Consider the following 13641-nt stretch of genomic DNA (forward strand, 5'->3'; position numbering starts at 1 on the left):
GGTTGTTTTGCAATCTCAATAGGGTCTTGTTCCCCCCGCCCCCCCTTGGTGCAGCAGCGTTTTTCTGTTCATGTGCAGACCGGAAAGCTATAATGCACGTAGCCGATGGCAGGGAGACAGGCTAGATGATGTATACTTCAATTGGTCCGGGTTTAGAAAGCTGACACTTTAAATATGATAGGCATGCGGGTTTTGAGACTGCAGGAAGAAGGTATGCGGTATGTCCAGGTGTGTGCATTTGAGTTGCTCTGTTTTTTAAATCATGACGATTTAAATTTCCCTTTTACTGCCGTAAAATTAACCCAGATATACAGTATGGAGTCGTGTAGTGTTTTACGTCGACACTAGGGGTGTCTCCTGCTTTTCACCGCTGCCAAGAAATCAACGCCCTTCTTTAATAAACATTTATTTTAGCCTAAATTATCCAGTACTCTGGCTGCAGGAAGACTCAGAATTTTTTGGTTTTACAGCTGGAAAAATATAAGTGGTTTAAACTTTTTGGTTCTTAACCCTTTAAGAGCAAGGTCAGCTGTTCATCACATTTCACATTAGACTTCACAGGGCCTGGGAGCCAAAAATGGGTTTTCTTTTGTTTTTAAGCAGGGGATTGCAGTCTTCCCTTTAAAAAATAAAGTTGTAGCAGAAACTGATGCATCATGTTCAGGCTGTCTTTGTGTGTACACTTTAATGTCTGTTAGATGTGCATTTGGAGAAATATTTTGAAATGTATAAAGGTTTGGTTTCAGTTGGGTACTAAACCAATGTCTTTACTTGAATGCCTTCACACAGTCTTGGAGTACATTAAGACTGTGAGAAAAGAAGGCTTGTATTTTGAGAACAAGGTATTAATGAAACTGAGACTTAAAAAGAAAAAAGTTATTACTGGTAATTATGCCATGGTTGCAATACTGCTAATTGCTGTGAATGTATAGATGAACAGTGATCATCTTCCACACAACAGTTGTGCTCATACTGCCATTAGTTGGGTCTTCTGTGAAAATTGTGTTCTCAAAGACTTGCCTGAGGAGATATGCTAACATGCATAAAAGGAAAGAAAATGTTATTTAACCATGAATGCCCATGTGTGTTAGTGACTTGGAATGAACCTAACTTTTCATGTGTAATTAACTTTGATTATTTTTTCCCTCCATTTTGTTGTAACTGAAGCTGTCCTAGCATCTTTTGATGGTGCAGTCATGTTGATTGATTATTACTTTGCGATTTCTTGAACAGTATTTGTGTATGATCAATTGCAATGTGTAAATGCAGAAGCTGGAAAAAAGGTATGCTGGATATTATCTCTACCAGTAAAGGTGTTCGTTTGCTGACATAAGCAGTAACAACAGCAGGAGAGTTTTCACTGTAGCTATGTCAGTTTGCTGGTTCCGATAACAACTGATCTTAGGTGCCTTGTAGTCTGAAAACCAAGCTAAAACTAAATAGCTGATAAACATGAAAAAAAAAACATTTAAGTTGCTTTTCTTTTTACTGTCATTACCCTGTGGATGTTTTCACTGGAACAGCTCACTTTTAATGGAGCAGACCTTGTTTCAACCTTTATTAGCATAGAGCAATCCTTTTTTACAGTTTGGGGTAACATTTCTTTTGTGCTCTTACAGGACCAGAGAGCTGACAGTTACAGTGGAGAAAGAGGTGAATGTATTCTTGTGTTTGTTCTAGGTAGCTTAAGATAAAACATAAACATGTAGTGAGTCAAAGAATGTAGTTCTGGATGTTTTGGTATAGCCAGTTCTAAAATAATCTATCAGGCAGAGCATAAGATGAGTCCATTATGTAATGCTAGAAGTAATGTTGATACGCTATTTCTGTCAGAGTTGACTTAGCAAGATTTTCCTATGAGTAGTATTTTCTAGGAAAAGGTAGATAGCACAGATAGATGCTATTAAACAATCTTGGGTTTGGATAGGTAATTTCTGTTTTCTCAGGACGGTCTGTATTCTGGTTTATATCCAGCTTTTGAGTTTTGTAGTTGTAGGACAGAAGACACAGAATTCCACAGGATCCTGTCATCCAAACCATGTTATGTAGTGTGTCCACCTTCTTAGCTACACTCTTACTCAGTTGTTTTGACCCACTTTACTTGAGTAGCGGTGCTTCTGGTGCATTTTCTCCAGCTGAACCTGATCTAGCAGTGTTTCTAACCAAAACATTTTTTGCAATAAAACAACAACAACAAAAAAGCCTGAAGACCATCTTGACTCATTGTTTACTATTTATTAGGGAGGGTATTAAATATGTTGGTTCTTAGCTGAAGAAAAAACTAGTTACTCCATTACCAAATCATCATTTCACTGCTATCATTACAAACATCTGAATAGTCGGTTCACTTTTGTAACAGGTGGCAGGAACTGGAGGCACTTACGTGGTCTGTCTTATGTTTCACAGCCTACTAGTGGTCTTCTGCCACAGGTGGAATAAAATGGTCTAGGATTCAAACTGTGAAGCTCGTTGTAGGTCTTAAGAAGTATTTGGTAGGCTTATTTAAGCTGGTTTGTTTAATAAAAGATTTTATTTTGGAAGTAATTTTCAGAGGCATAGTTTAGAGGCCAATTTGATTATGCAAGTTTACTTGACTGTGATCTAGAAAGGAAGACAGATCCTGTTGATGGAGGAGGAAAGAGACTTTTTATAAAGTAATTACTTTTTTTCACTATTTCTGCAGTAGAAGTAGAATTCTGTCTTTATATGGTTAAACTATTAATTCAACAATAGGAATGAAAATTGAGTAGTTTGAGGGGAAAATGGTTTGTGGTGGGCATACCTCAGGAACTTCAGAATATTGATCTTCTAAGGCATCTGACTTAGCACTAAAAGGGAAGCTTTAAGGGAGTGACATTAATAACATCTAAATTGGGTTTTTCACTGATAAAGGAGATGGGACGATCTTCTGTTGATCAGAAAAGGAGTCTTCAGTAATTCTGGTATTTCTGGGGAAACAAATGAGGCAGAAATGCGCATTTTGGTGCCAAATCATTTCTTGGTCTGCTTCTGCCTCCTCGTTTCCCTCATTTTTGTATGTCAGAAAGACATACAAAAAAATTGTTAAGGTGTAGCCAAGCTACTATGAGAAAATTATTCATCAGTTTTGATTGACACAATACATACTTTCAAGAAGAAATGAATCCAGCAGTGAAGATCTTACAGCTTTCTTATAGCTGGCTGTTGAATCAGTGCTTACTTGGCAGTGTTGCAGAAGGAATAGTTTTTTTTTAATTGTACGTATGCTTAATAGCATTCTCCTACTGTAATTCATAAATTACACTTGCATAAGATTTTTCAACATTGCTTTGATTTCCCTGCTCGTAAAAGAATTCTTTTGCTTTCCCTCCCCTTTATTACTGCCTGTGTTTTAGCTGAGTTTTGTTAAAGAAAACTGCATCCTCTCCTGAAATGTTTTAAGTTTGAATGGTAATTGAGCATGAAACTGTTAAGTCTTTGGTTTAGTTATATGAAATGGTGACCAAAAATTGTGTTCATAGGAAAAACTTTTTTGTAATTTGAGCTAATATATGACTTCTTGAAAGCAATTTGCTCTTGATGTCCTTGCCCTTCCTCTTTCCTCCCAAGCCTGTTCTCCTGCTCTGGGTAGTATCATTTGTGAACTACTAATTGGGAGAAAAATTACACTGCACTGTTTGTTCTTTGTTGATTAGCAGCCAATTCATTTAGTGACACATTTCCCTATTTTCGATCCTTTCCTTCTTCTGGCCTATATGTTTTTCTCTTTTCCTAAATTTGTTTATTCCTGTGTGTTCCCTACAGAAGGGCCATGGGAGCAAAGGGGGCTGGCTGTTCCCGTGCTTCCTACATGCTAGTTCTTTGCCAGAATTGTCAGCAGAAATAGGGAAGGTGCTACTGTGTGATGTCCTTGTCATGATCAAACTCCTCTGCTTCTGGAGGAGCAAGCACTGCAAGGATGGGGGAGTAAAGATTGAACTGATGGGGAAGGAATGATGAGAGGCATGGATCTACATCAAAAGAGAGGAGTGAAAAGTGCTTATGCTTAAAGATTATGCAGTTGGAACCTTCTGAGCAGGATATTGTAAGAAAAATAAGTATCTTGGTTTATGTGCATGTCCCTGTTAATTAAAACAGAAAAGAAGTTGGAACTCCTGGAAACTGTAAGAATTTTATTGGCTGGCTTGATTATATAAATTACTTAAACACTTCTTTATTTCCTAAAGACCATAAGAGCTTATCTTGCTGTGCTCTTGTGAAGCTGGTAAATACTGTCCTTGTTCTACAAATGAAAAAGGTTGAGGTCATAGTGGTCATAATAACTTATCCAAGGTCCTTTTTATTGTTTAGAAGTTAACATTAGTATGTGATGTCAGAAATGGATAATGTGTTTGTAGCTCTAAAAATAAGAAGTCTAAATCAAATCAACTGCTAAAAATTTTGAGGTCTTGGGGCTGATGAGTTATTTGAGTTAGAATACAGCCACTAGGAAATGTGCTGTGCACTGTCCATTTGTCTTAAGGCATGTGATGGTGTGCAGTGGTTGAAAGCTTGGTCACACACTGCCTTCTTTCAGTGTCTTTGTAGCATTGTGTTAGCTGCTTAAAGTAACTTCTTTTAGAGATTAGACCTGGAAGTGGACATTTATATCCCATAAAAGCTATTCAGTTTCTTAGATGTCAGTGGCCTAAAGTAATCTTGACATCAGCAGTGTGAGAAAGATCTGCTACAAAGATTACCTTGATGTGCTGAATGAAGTGGGGCAGGCTTGGATATGGACCAGCGTACTTTAATCTGGAATAGATAGATCTTTCGGTATACCAGTTCAAGTATTTTGGGAATGTTTTCACTGCTGTTTCCCTGAATCAATGATCAGGGAGCTTAAATGACTTGAAATTAAGGATTTTGTAGTGATTTAAGTACATGACTAGAAGCAATATATTCTGCTTGAGGTATGATGTAGCTAGATTATTTTGGTTACCATGTGAAATACTGTATTTCCTTAGTAATATTGAATATCGAGATAAGTTTAACCAGGGTTAAACTTAAACTATGGCTTGTTTTCCTATTCAGGTCTGTTCTGTATAATTTGAATGGCAAAAGTCTGTGCAGAGTTTCTTTTCTTTTTTTTTTTTTTAAGAACTTTCAGATGTGTCTAAGAATAAACCCCACATCTTTCAAGTGAAGTAATTTTTTGAATGACAGTTCTTTTAAATAAGAAAACTTAATCTTGACATTTTATGTAGCTTTCTAAATGCGTAGCTTGAAAATTTTAATTTGGTAACTATACTTTATTAGGCCTTTTCCACAAACAGAAAGACCATTAAAATGTTTTATATCTTGCTTTTAGATTGTACCTAGCACAGCCACAAGCAGATTGTTACTTTAACTGCTTGGCAAAACTATGTAGATGGTGCAAAACAGGCTGGAGACTATATCTGACTTGCTTGTAACTTGACAGTCAGTTGGCCATGCTATTGATACTCCGTTCCACAATTAAGGAAGAATCCCATGCGATATAAATAATTATCCTTGACTGCATTAAAGTAGTGTCAGAAACCCTTTAAATGCTTTGGATTAAAGGACCACATTGCTCATGAACTGCCAATAAAAATCTTGGCTTCCAAGCTGTAAACAGGTTGTGCCAGTTAATACACTCAGGTGAATATTTGTGAAGTCTGTGTTGATGGACATTTTTAAGCAGACTGTTAAGGCAAAGAACCGGAACTCCCCCAGTAAGCTGATACTGTGCCTATTTTAAAAACCTTATGCAGTCAGCTTGAAGTTCACAAACACTTTGTGTCATTGTCTAAGTTGGGTAAAGTAAGAATTAAAAAATGTAGTAAGACATTTGTTAAAGAACTTCAGTCAGAGTTTGGGAGGGGCAGGAGAGGAAAGGATGGGGTGAGAGCTAGGAAGCCCAGAAATGAAGGCCAGGCTTACTATGTTTCTGGGAAGAAACCCAGCTACTGGAAAAGTGGGTTCAACTGTGATTCTCACAAGAGTATAATCTTAGGATCATCTTTAAATTCTGTGGAACTTCTTTTCTACCTTCGATATATTTGTGACAAATATGGAGGCTTTTTACCCTTTATTTTAAGCAGCTGGAAACTTTGAGAAGGAAGACCTCAGCTACAGTACTCTCTTTTTTTCTACCCCTTCTCCATTGTCACCCCGTGAATAGCTCCTCTGCATACGTTTATCAGGTGTTTTGGGGTTTTGGTAATAGGTAGTAAAAGACAAAACAACTGTTGTTTCACTGCTGACTGTAGGTTCTGAATAGCATCACTGAAGTTGAAAGAACTCACTTGAATTCCCTCTGCTCAATGATACTATGGCTAGCTGAGAGGACTTCAAAAGGAGTGGGTTTTTTTTGAAATAAACTCATGGGTATGACTTTAGGCCTGAATTTATGAAGGAGAACTTTTCATGCACTTCGTAGGCATGATGTCTGAACAGCTTTTTTAGTGTTCTGTATGTAATGATGTTCCCTCGGGGAAGTTTGATTTAGTATTGAGCTACTGCTTACAGGCTTAGCACCTTGGTATCTGAGCAGTCATGGGTCAATTTTGTTGATAACACTGAAAGAATACTTCACAGATTTCTCAGATAAAGCTTGATTGCATGTAGATCTGCTAGGAAGTCTAGAAAAAATTAATGATAAATAGGAGAACTTATGAACAGCAATAACAAAAAATGCCATATGAATAAATAGACTTGATTTTTATATTTGACTTAAGTAGACTATCTTAGCACTCTAATCACTGTTCTTCATAGGGGCGTCTAGTAAAATATCTGTTTCCTACTTACCCTTAAACTTTTTCAGGGATTGTCATAAAAATGGTGTTAGTTTTCCTGAAATATTTTATTCAAAACACTAAATTTGGTTACTTCAGTAATAAGATTAAAGCATTTGCATTGGGTACCACTGGTGTTAGTTTTTTATTTCAGACAGTGCATTGAAAAATGAGATTAGTGACAAATGTAACTTATAAAATATAAAAGGTTAGTAAGTTTGAATCTTGTGTAGTCTTGAATGTTAGAGTACAACTCTAGTGTTGTGCAGCTGAATTTGCCAGAGTTCAATTCTGAAAAATCATCTTTTGAGAGGCCTTGAAAAAATGAACAGTGAGCTAGAAGGTGGCCAAATTCCCTTTCTTGGTGAGAAAACAAAAAGTCATGCGAGTAAAAGGGACTAAAATTGAGGGGAAGTAGAAGATGGTTGTTTAAGATTTAGGTGTTGTATGTAATGATGTAGTAGTACTGTAATGCTCTCTAGTAGGGGGCAGTGAAAGCCTTAACTGAAAGCAGTGTGGTATTTTTCTGTTTATTACTATGTTTCATTTTGCTTTTCTTTGATTGGGAAGTCTATGATAGTTGGAAGACTTCAGAAATTTGCTGTGCATCTTTTTCGGAAAATAAATTCCTAATTTGCTGGAAATTCTAACTATTCACTTAGAATGGAAGCTAGTAATGCCCAGAAGACCTGTTTAATGTTTTGTAAAATTCTTTATACTTTAATTACAGTGGTTTTGATTCCTGTGTATTGGATCACAGTGTTGGTAGGGCCTGTTTTCAAACCGTATGACTCATCTTTATTCTTTACTGAATTCTTCGTGAGTCCTTGAGTGGCATAAACTAAACCAGAGCTTGTTAAAACATCTCAATGTGTTTAGCTGACAGCTGTAAGTTCTGATAAAGTTATTTTCCTTTTGGGGAAAAAAAAAAAAAGAACTAAGTATTAAGATAAGTGTTAACTATCAGAAATGGTTAAGAATACTGGAATACAGTCTCTCTTTTGCAGATTCTGTAGCTATGCAACAGTTCCCCTTCAGCATAGTCTGTTTATTCCTTTGATTTGCACATCTTGCCCAGTTCTGCATCTTTGCCGCCTTGATTGTTTTCTGTTCTTGTCAGTTTGTGAAATCAAATCCCATTTTTGAACTATCTATTCTGTTTTCAGATACATGTCCTTTACATAATACTTTGCAGTGTTCTTCAGCTTCTTTTGTGGTAGATCCTGAATGACATTTTATTGTCTACTTGCCTTTATGATCTTTTTTACTGTACTGTTTCCATTGTCTCTCCTCTTGTTGAGCTGATAAGATGCCTATCTCCTGTCTTTCAAACTCAGATTTCCCTTTTTCACACTAAGAGGTATTAAACTGTTTATAAATTTCTTAAATGGGAAGAAAGGCTGGTGACAGCATCTATTTATGCAGTCTGTTTCTGTGCTCCTAGACCATTTGAGTGAGTACTGTACACTGACCTGTGTGACTTTCCTGAATCTGTTTTAAGTCCTTGTGGTATAGGTTGTGTGAATTGGCAATATTCTCTGAATGGGCACTTAAACTTCCCTGCTCAAGGACGTTTGACTCTCTTAAACTGTTAGTAGACTGTTGTATGCAGTACAGTAGAGCTGCATCAGCTTTCTTTTTCCTGCAGGCCTTTTCACATCCATTTAAAAATATCCATGCAACTGTTCACAAAGCCTTAACCTTTGCAGTTAACTCATTACTGAATACACTGTTAAAATCTAAAAACTTAAGATAAGCAGTTGGTAGAGAAAGATGTGCTGGTCACATTGTTCTTGAGTATTTCCAACCTACTTCTGTGAACAGGGAATTATATTCAACTGTAGTATCATCTTTTACACTAAGTAGTATAATACTGTTATATGATGCAGTATAATCTGTTGTCTTCATTTCTAGAATATATGTTTGCTATTTTCTTTCCCTTCCACAAATACTACTTGCAGCAGTACAGTGAACCTGCTATGTCTAAACCCCCTGAAAAAATGAAGCCTTCTAAACTTACTTTCCAACTGATACTGATCTCCCATTCTTTGCTTGCATAAGTTGGTGAACAGTTTGTGGTGGGGGACATTTACCAGATACGTTGGGAACAAATACATTAATTTGTATGCTTGTCGCTTGCTGTCAGAGGATAACATGTTCCATTTCATTTCCAGCTAGGTTCTCATCTTTCATGTTTGCCTCAGCCTGATACATATGTGAGATATATCTGATCAGTCACAAGCAGGCCTGTAGCCGTTTCTTGCAGAAGTTAGGGAGGAGGTTTGTTTTCTCTAGTGGGGGTTCTGTGACTACTATAGCTCCTCTTCTGCTTTTGGAAAACCCTCTGCAAGTATTATTATGCCTTTCTAATGCTCATGGCATTGCTGAATAGTAGTGTGAAACTGATCTAACGATTATTGGTTTTCTTCCTGCCTGTAGAGTTAGGGCTTTCAGTGTTATATCTTCTTGGTACAAGCAAAATCAGTAAGTTCAGAAACTTCAGAAGGCTGGGTCACCCTTAGTTTTACTCACTTTTTTGTATTTGGAGTGTCACAAATCATATTTTTAAGAGGTAGAGTTTTTGATTCTACAGATGTTGATAACACTTGCCTTTAGCTTTTTTAACTTATTTTTGGAGTAATTTTTAAATTTGCAAGCATGTTAACAAGTACTATACCTTTAAGTGACAATAATTTCCACAACATACTAAAGCATGTTTAAAAAACAATGAAGAGAAAAGAAAGCCTACCTTTCACACCCCTCATCAATTCAGTGGCAAGAGTGCTTGACTGGAAGTATTACAGAGAATATAACTAATTTTTGACTGTTTCTGTTAATTTTGGAGGGAGGTATTGAACTGCCAATTAACTTGGCAGAGTTTGTACTGCGATTGTTCTAGAGAGCTGTTTGCTGAAGCTCCCTAGTTCTCTTTGGGTTTTACAGTGCTATGGAAGTGCTGAGAATTAAATAGGTGTAATAGAAAGCAGCCTCAGAGAGTATATCTATATATAGTAAATTATATTTCAATATGGCTTTAGGTCAAGTTAATATCTTTTTGTAAAATAACTTTTCTATTCCTATTTCTATGTAGGTCAGCCAGTGATTAATTCCCAATTTTGCTGGACCACTGTTCTATTCCTTTGTGTTGGAGTGGAAGTTTTGAACGTTGTTTTCAGGGAGGGTACTTTGGACAAAAACTGTTTTATCTCCAAATTGTTGTGGAGAAAGGGAGAAGCTGAAAGCTTTAATTGCCTACTAAATACCTTACCTGTAAAAAAAGTTTTAACTCTTTTGGGTAGTTTTGTCTGTCTTCATTTGACAGACTATAAGATGCTAAATAATAGTTTAAGTATAATCTGTTTTAATTACTGGTGAAAACTGTGTGACTTTGTTCATAGTCCCTCCAGGTTCTCAGTGATGCTTAATGTTTTGAATGAAGTTTTTTGTTTCCTTTGTTCTATATGTTACTTTACTTTTCCAAATCTGAAGTTGTTTTTCTTTCACACAACCGTAACACAATTTACTGTTTGCAGTTGCTTGGATTTTCTATGTTCATATTCACCAATGATGGGAAAAAATACCTTCATGTTAATGAAGTGATTAAATTGGAGATGATCATAAGTGGCCGATATCCAATTTGTATCTATCAGTGTACTGAAGAACAAGATCAATGTGAAACGCTTTGTTTTTTGTTTCTCTCTAGTATCCCATTAAGTGTAAATTGATGTCATTTCTTTGTTATTAAGATGTTGACCCTTAACTCTGATAATCCCATGACACTTTAGTCACTTGTTATAACCTTCAGTCATGTTTCATGCTTTCTGCCATACTGTTTATTATAAACTTTTGCACTATATACTTACGAACAAAATTGCCTTCTTTGAAATGATCTCTAAAACTCTTCAACTCCACTTCTGTTATACATGAAGATTTATCGTTTGGTTTGTATTTTTTTTTTTTTTTAATTGTCATTGATATGTCTGTTGCCTTGCAGTCTTTTCAGTCTTCTACCTTGTTTAGTACTTGGATTACAAATTTTCTGCTTGGACAGCATGGTCTTGTTTTCATTTTCACTGGTGTGGTCTATGTCAATGTAACAGCACAGTCATGGGGTGGATTGATTGGGAAACTATTGCAATTATCTTTAAAGTTGAGAAAGAAGGCTGCTGTGGTCTCTTCTTTAGCTAAGGGAATTGAATAAACTTCAGTGAAGAGGCTTGTATAGTAAACCTAGTAAGAAGTTTTGTAGATGAAACCAGTATGTTAACGTAAGTGGAACAAATAAATTAGCATCTTGCAAAATTTTTTGTGACTCCTCCAGAAGCAATGGAGGACCAACCTGTCTTACCTAATGTGAACTCTTAATTGCATCAGAAGTTACTTTGATTTAGTGGTGGCAGAACTTTATTGTTCCCCTACTAAAGGTTGAGTTGCTTCAGAATCTTTCTGGGAAACTCCTTTCGTTGGCTTTTGGAGAGGTCATTATTCATTTATGCACTTAAAATTACAGGGTTCTGAGAATTTTCAAGAGTGATGCAAGCTTTAGAAGTGCCAGCTCTGTAGTGATTACATAAGTAGATTGGGGTTTTGCCTCTGAAGAGTAGTAGCTGGGAACTGCCAAAAGTGAAATTGTCTTAATACCACACAGGGAATTGTACCTTAGCTCATAAAGTTAACACTTTTGTTCCTGTGACTGTTTTTGTCTTAAGTTTTATTTACAGATTGCAGTGCTTATGCAAGTTTTTGCAGTGAGAGCTCTTACTATTTTGTATGAGAGCTTATGGTTTCTCATACATACAAGTTTTTGCTTTTCTGCTTCAAATGAAAGGATTTATTTGTTAGTTTTCCAAATGTGGCACAATCTTTTCTCTGCCTTGCCTTGGTTTAAAAACTGCACTGTATTTGTCTCTAGCACTGTTAATTATCTGCCTACCTGACATATTGCAAACTCTGGCAGGGAGATCATAAAATAGAACAGAAAACTTTAATATTCACACATACTACAGATGCAACAATGGAGGTTAAGTTTAAAGCAAACCAGTTATCCTTTAGGTTTTTACTATGTCTACATCAAACTTGTGTAAGATGATTTGTGGGGATAGACACATACCTAGTGAATAGCATTATTGATGTATGCTCTGACTTGATGGCTCCTTTTCTCCAAATTCAGGAAAAGGACTTTGCAGTAAAACTGTTTTCCATCTTTGATCGTGCTTTCTTAAGCAGTTTTGCAAACTGTTTTCTTTGGTGTTTCTACTGGGTCCTTATGTCTCATTCTGTCTTGGGTGACAATTTGACAATTTTTTTTCTTGGAGACACCTTGAGTTTACCTGCAGATGAGTAAGTAGTGTTGTGTGTCTGTATGTATAGATACGTGATTAAACCAAGTAATTTATTGTACCTTCAAGATCACGCAAGTTCAGATTTTTTGCTGAAAGCTCTGCAATTGTAACTGAGTTCAGATAGGAAAAGCTATGGCATTTATGTATATGAATATAAATCACATAATCCCTGATATAACTGGACAGACTTTACTGATTGCTTTTCAGTCCTGAACACTTAATATTCAAAACATTAAAATTTATAAATGAGTGGGTTTTATTCCATTTGAATAGATGCACTTCTTATTTCTATGCTTCCTTTAATGTTAATAAAGCCAAATGGCGTATTAAAGATAAAGGCTGAATCTTCTTATAATTACACTCTTGATTCCTTTATTTTTCCTGTCTGGTAGAGACTTTGGCAACAGTAGCTGTCTCTAATTTCAGGTTTGCTTCTTGCTTCATTGGTTTAGGGCTTCCCTGTGATATCCCAGAATAGCTACTTGACTGTGATGGCCTTAAGCCATTAATATCTCATTTTGGAGGAGACCCGTGGACAGTGGAGGATTTAAATAAAGCATAGCAGAAGTGACTGGCCAACTGCCAGCCAGAGGACAAGTGGCTTCCCTTAAAATGACTGACAGAGTTTGAGCAGAGCCATGACTGGATTAGATGGTGACTAAGGAGTAAACTGCAGGCTTTTCCTAAGACTAGTACAGTCTTCCTTGCCTCCTGCACCCTGAGGGGGCATGCGGTAGAACCTGATGTATGTCCGAGAGGGAAGAATCTTCTAAGAATCATCACTTCTTTTGTTATGAACAGATTGAATAAATGTATCCAAAATAAGGTTTTTGTAGTAAGACTTTTTTAAATGTGGCAAAGGGAATTATAACACTTATTCTGCGTACTTGCAAAGAACAACAATGCCAGAATGCTGTAACAGTTTTAACCTGACTTGATCTCTACTGTAATCCCAAATCCGGCAATCCCCTTTGCCTTGGTTCATTATCTCTGATGTCTGCAATTTAAATGCCATGTTGAAGAATTAGGTATTAATCTTTTTTCGAGTTCCTTCAGTACTGAAGGTCACAAGAGTGTTTTCTTTAGAGGCAGGATTAACAAATTTAGGTTACTTTGGGGATAACACATTTAAAACTTGAAATCTTCTCCTTCCAAAGGTAAGTTAAAACAAGCTGTGGTGCTCCCCCCCACCTGCCCCTCAGTCCCTTTTTTTGACTACAAAATGCTTGTAGCCTTCCTTGTTTGCTGTTGATTAGCATTCAGGTGAGATGTTGAGTTAGAATATTAACACCAGCTGTAAGACCTGTCCCTCCTACCTTTGTAGTTTCACCTTTGAGTTAAGATCGTACATAAAAACTGAGCACTGATACAAGTTCAGTGGTTTATCAGAATTCTAGTAAACCTGCCAAGAAGTGTTAACTGGAAGTGTTGGGCAAAAAGTTACCATACCTTCAAGGTAATTTGCACTTGATTGCTAATGATTGTGCTCATTGGCAGGTATAGGGGAGAGCATAGTTTATGCT

At 36.6% G+C, this 13641-nt stretch overlaps 1 protein-coding gene across 1 annotated transcript in view; it reads left to right on the forward strand.

The window, feature by feature from the left end:
• PPP3R1 (protein phosphatase 3 regulatory subunit B, alpha) overlaps positions 1 to 13641 on the forward strand; it is a 40809-nt gene that overhangs the window by 758 nt on the left and 26410 nt on the right. The window lies entirely within an intron of this gene.

This window comes from Harpia harpyja, chromosome 4 (assembly GCF_026419915.1).
Source record: "Harpia harpyja isolate bHarHar1 chromosome 4, bHarHar1 primary haplotype, whole genome shotgun sequence".
Lineage (NCBI taxonomy): Eukaryota > Metazoa > Chordata > Aves > Accipitriformes > Accipitridae > Harpia > Harpia harpyja.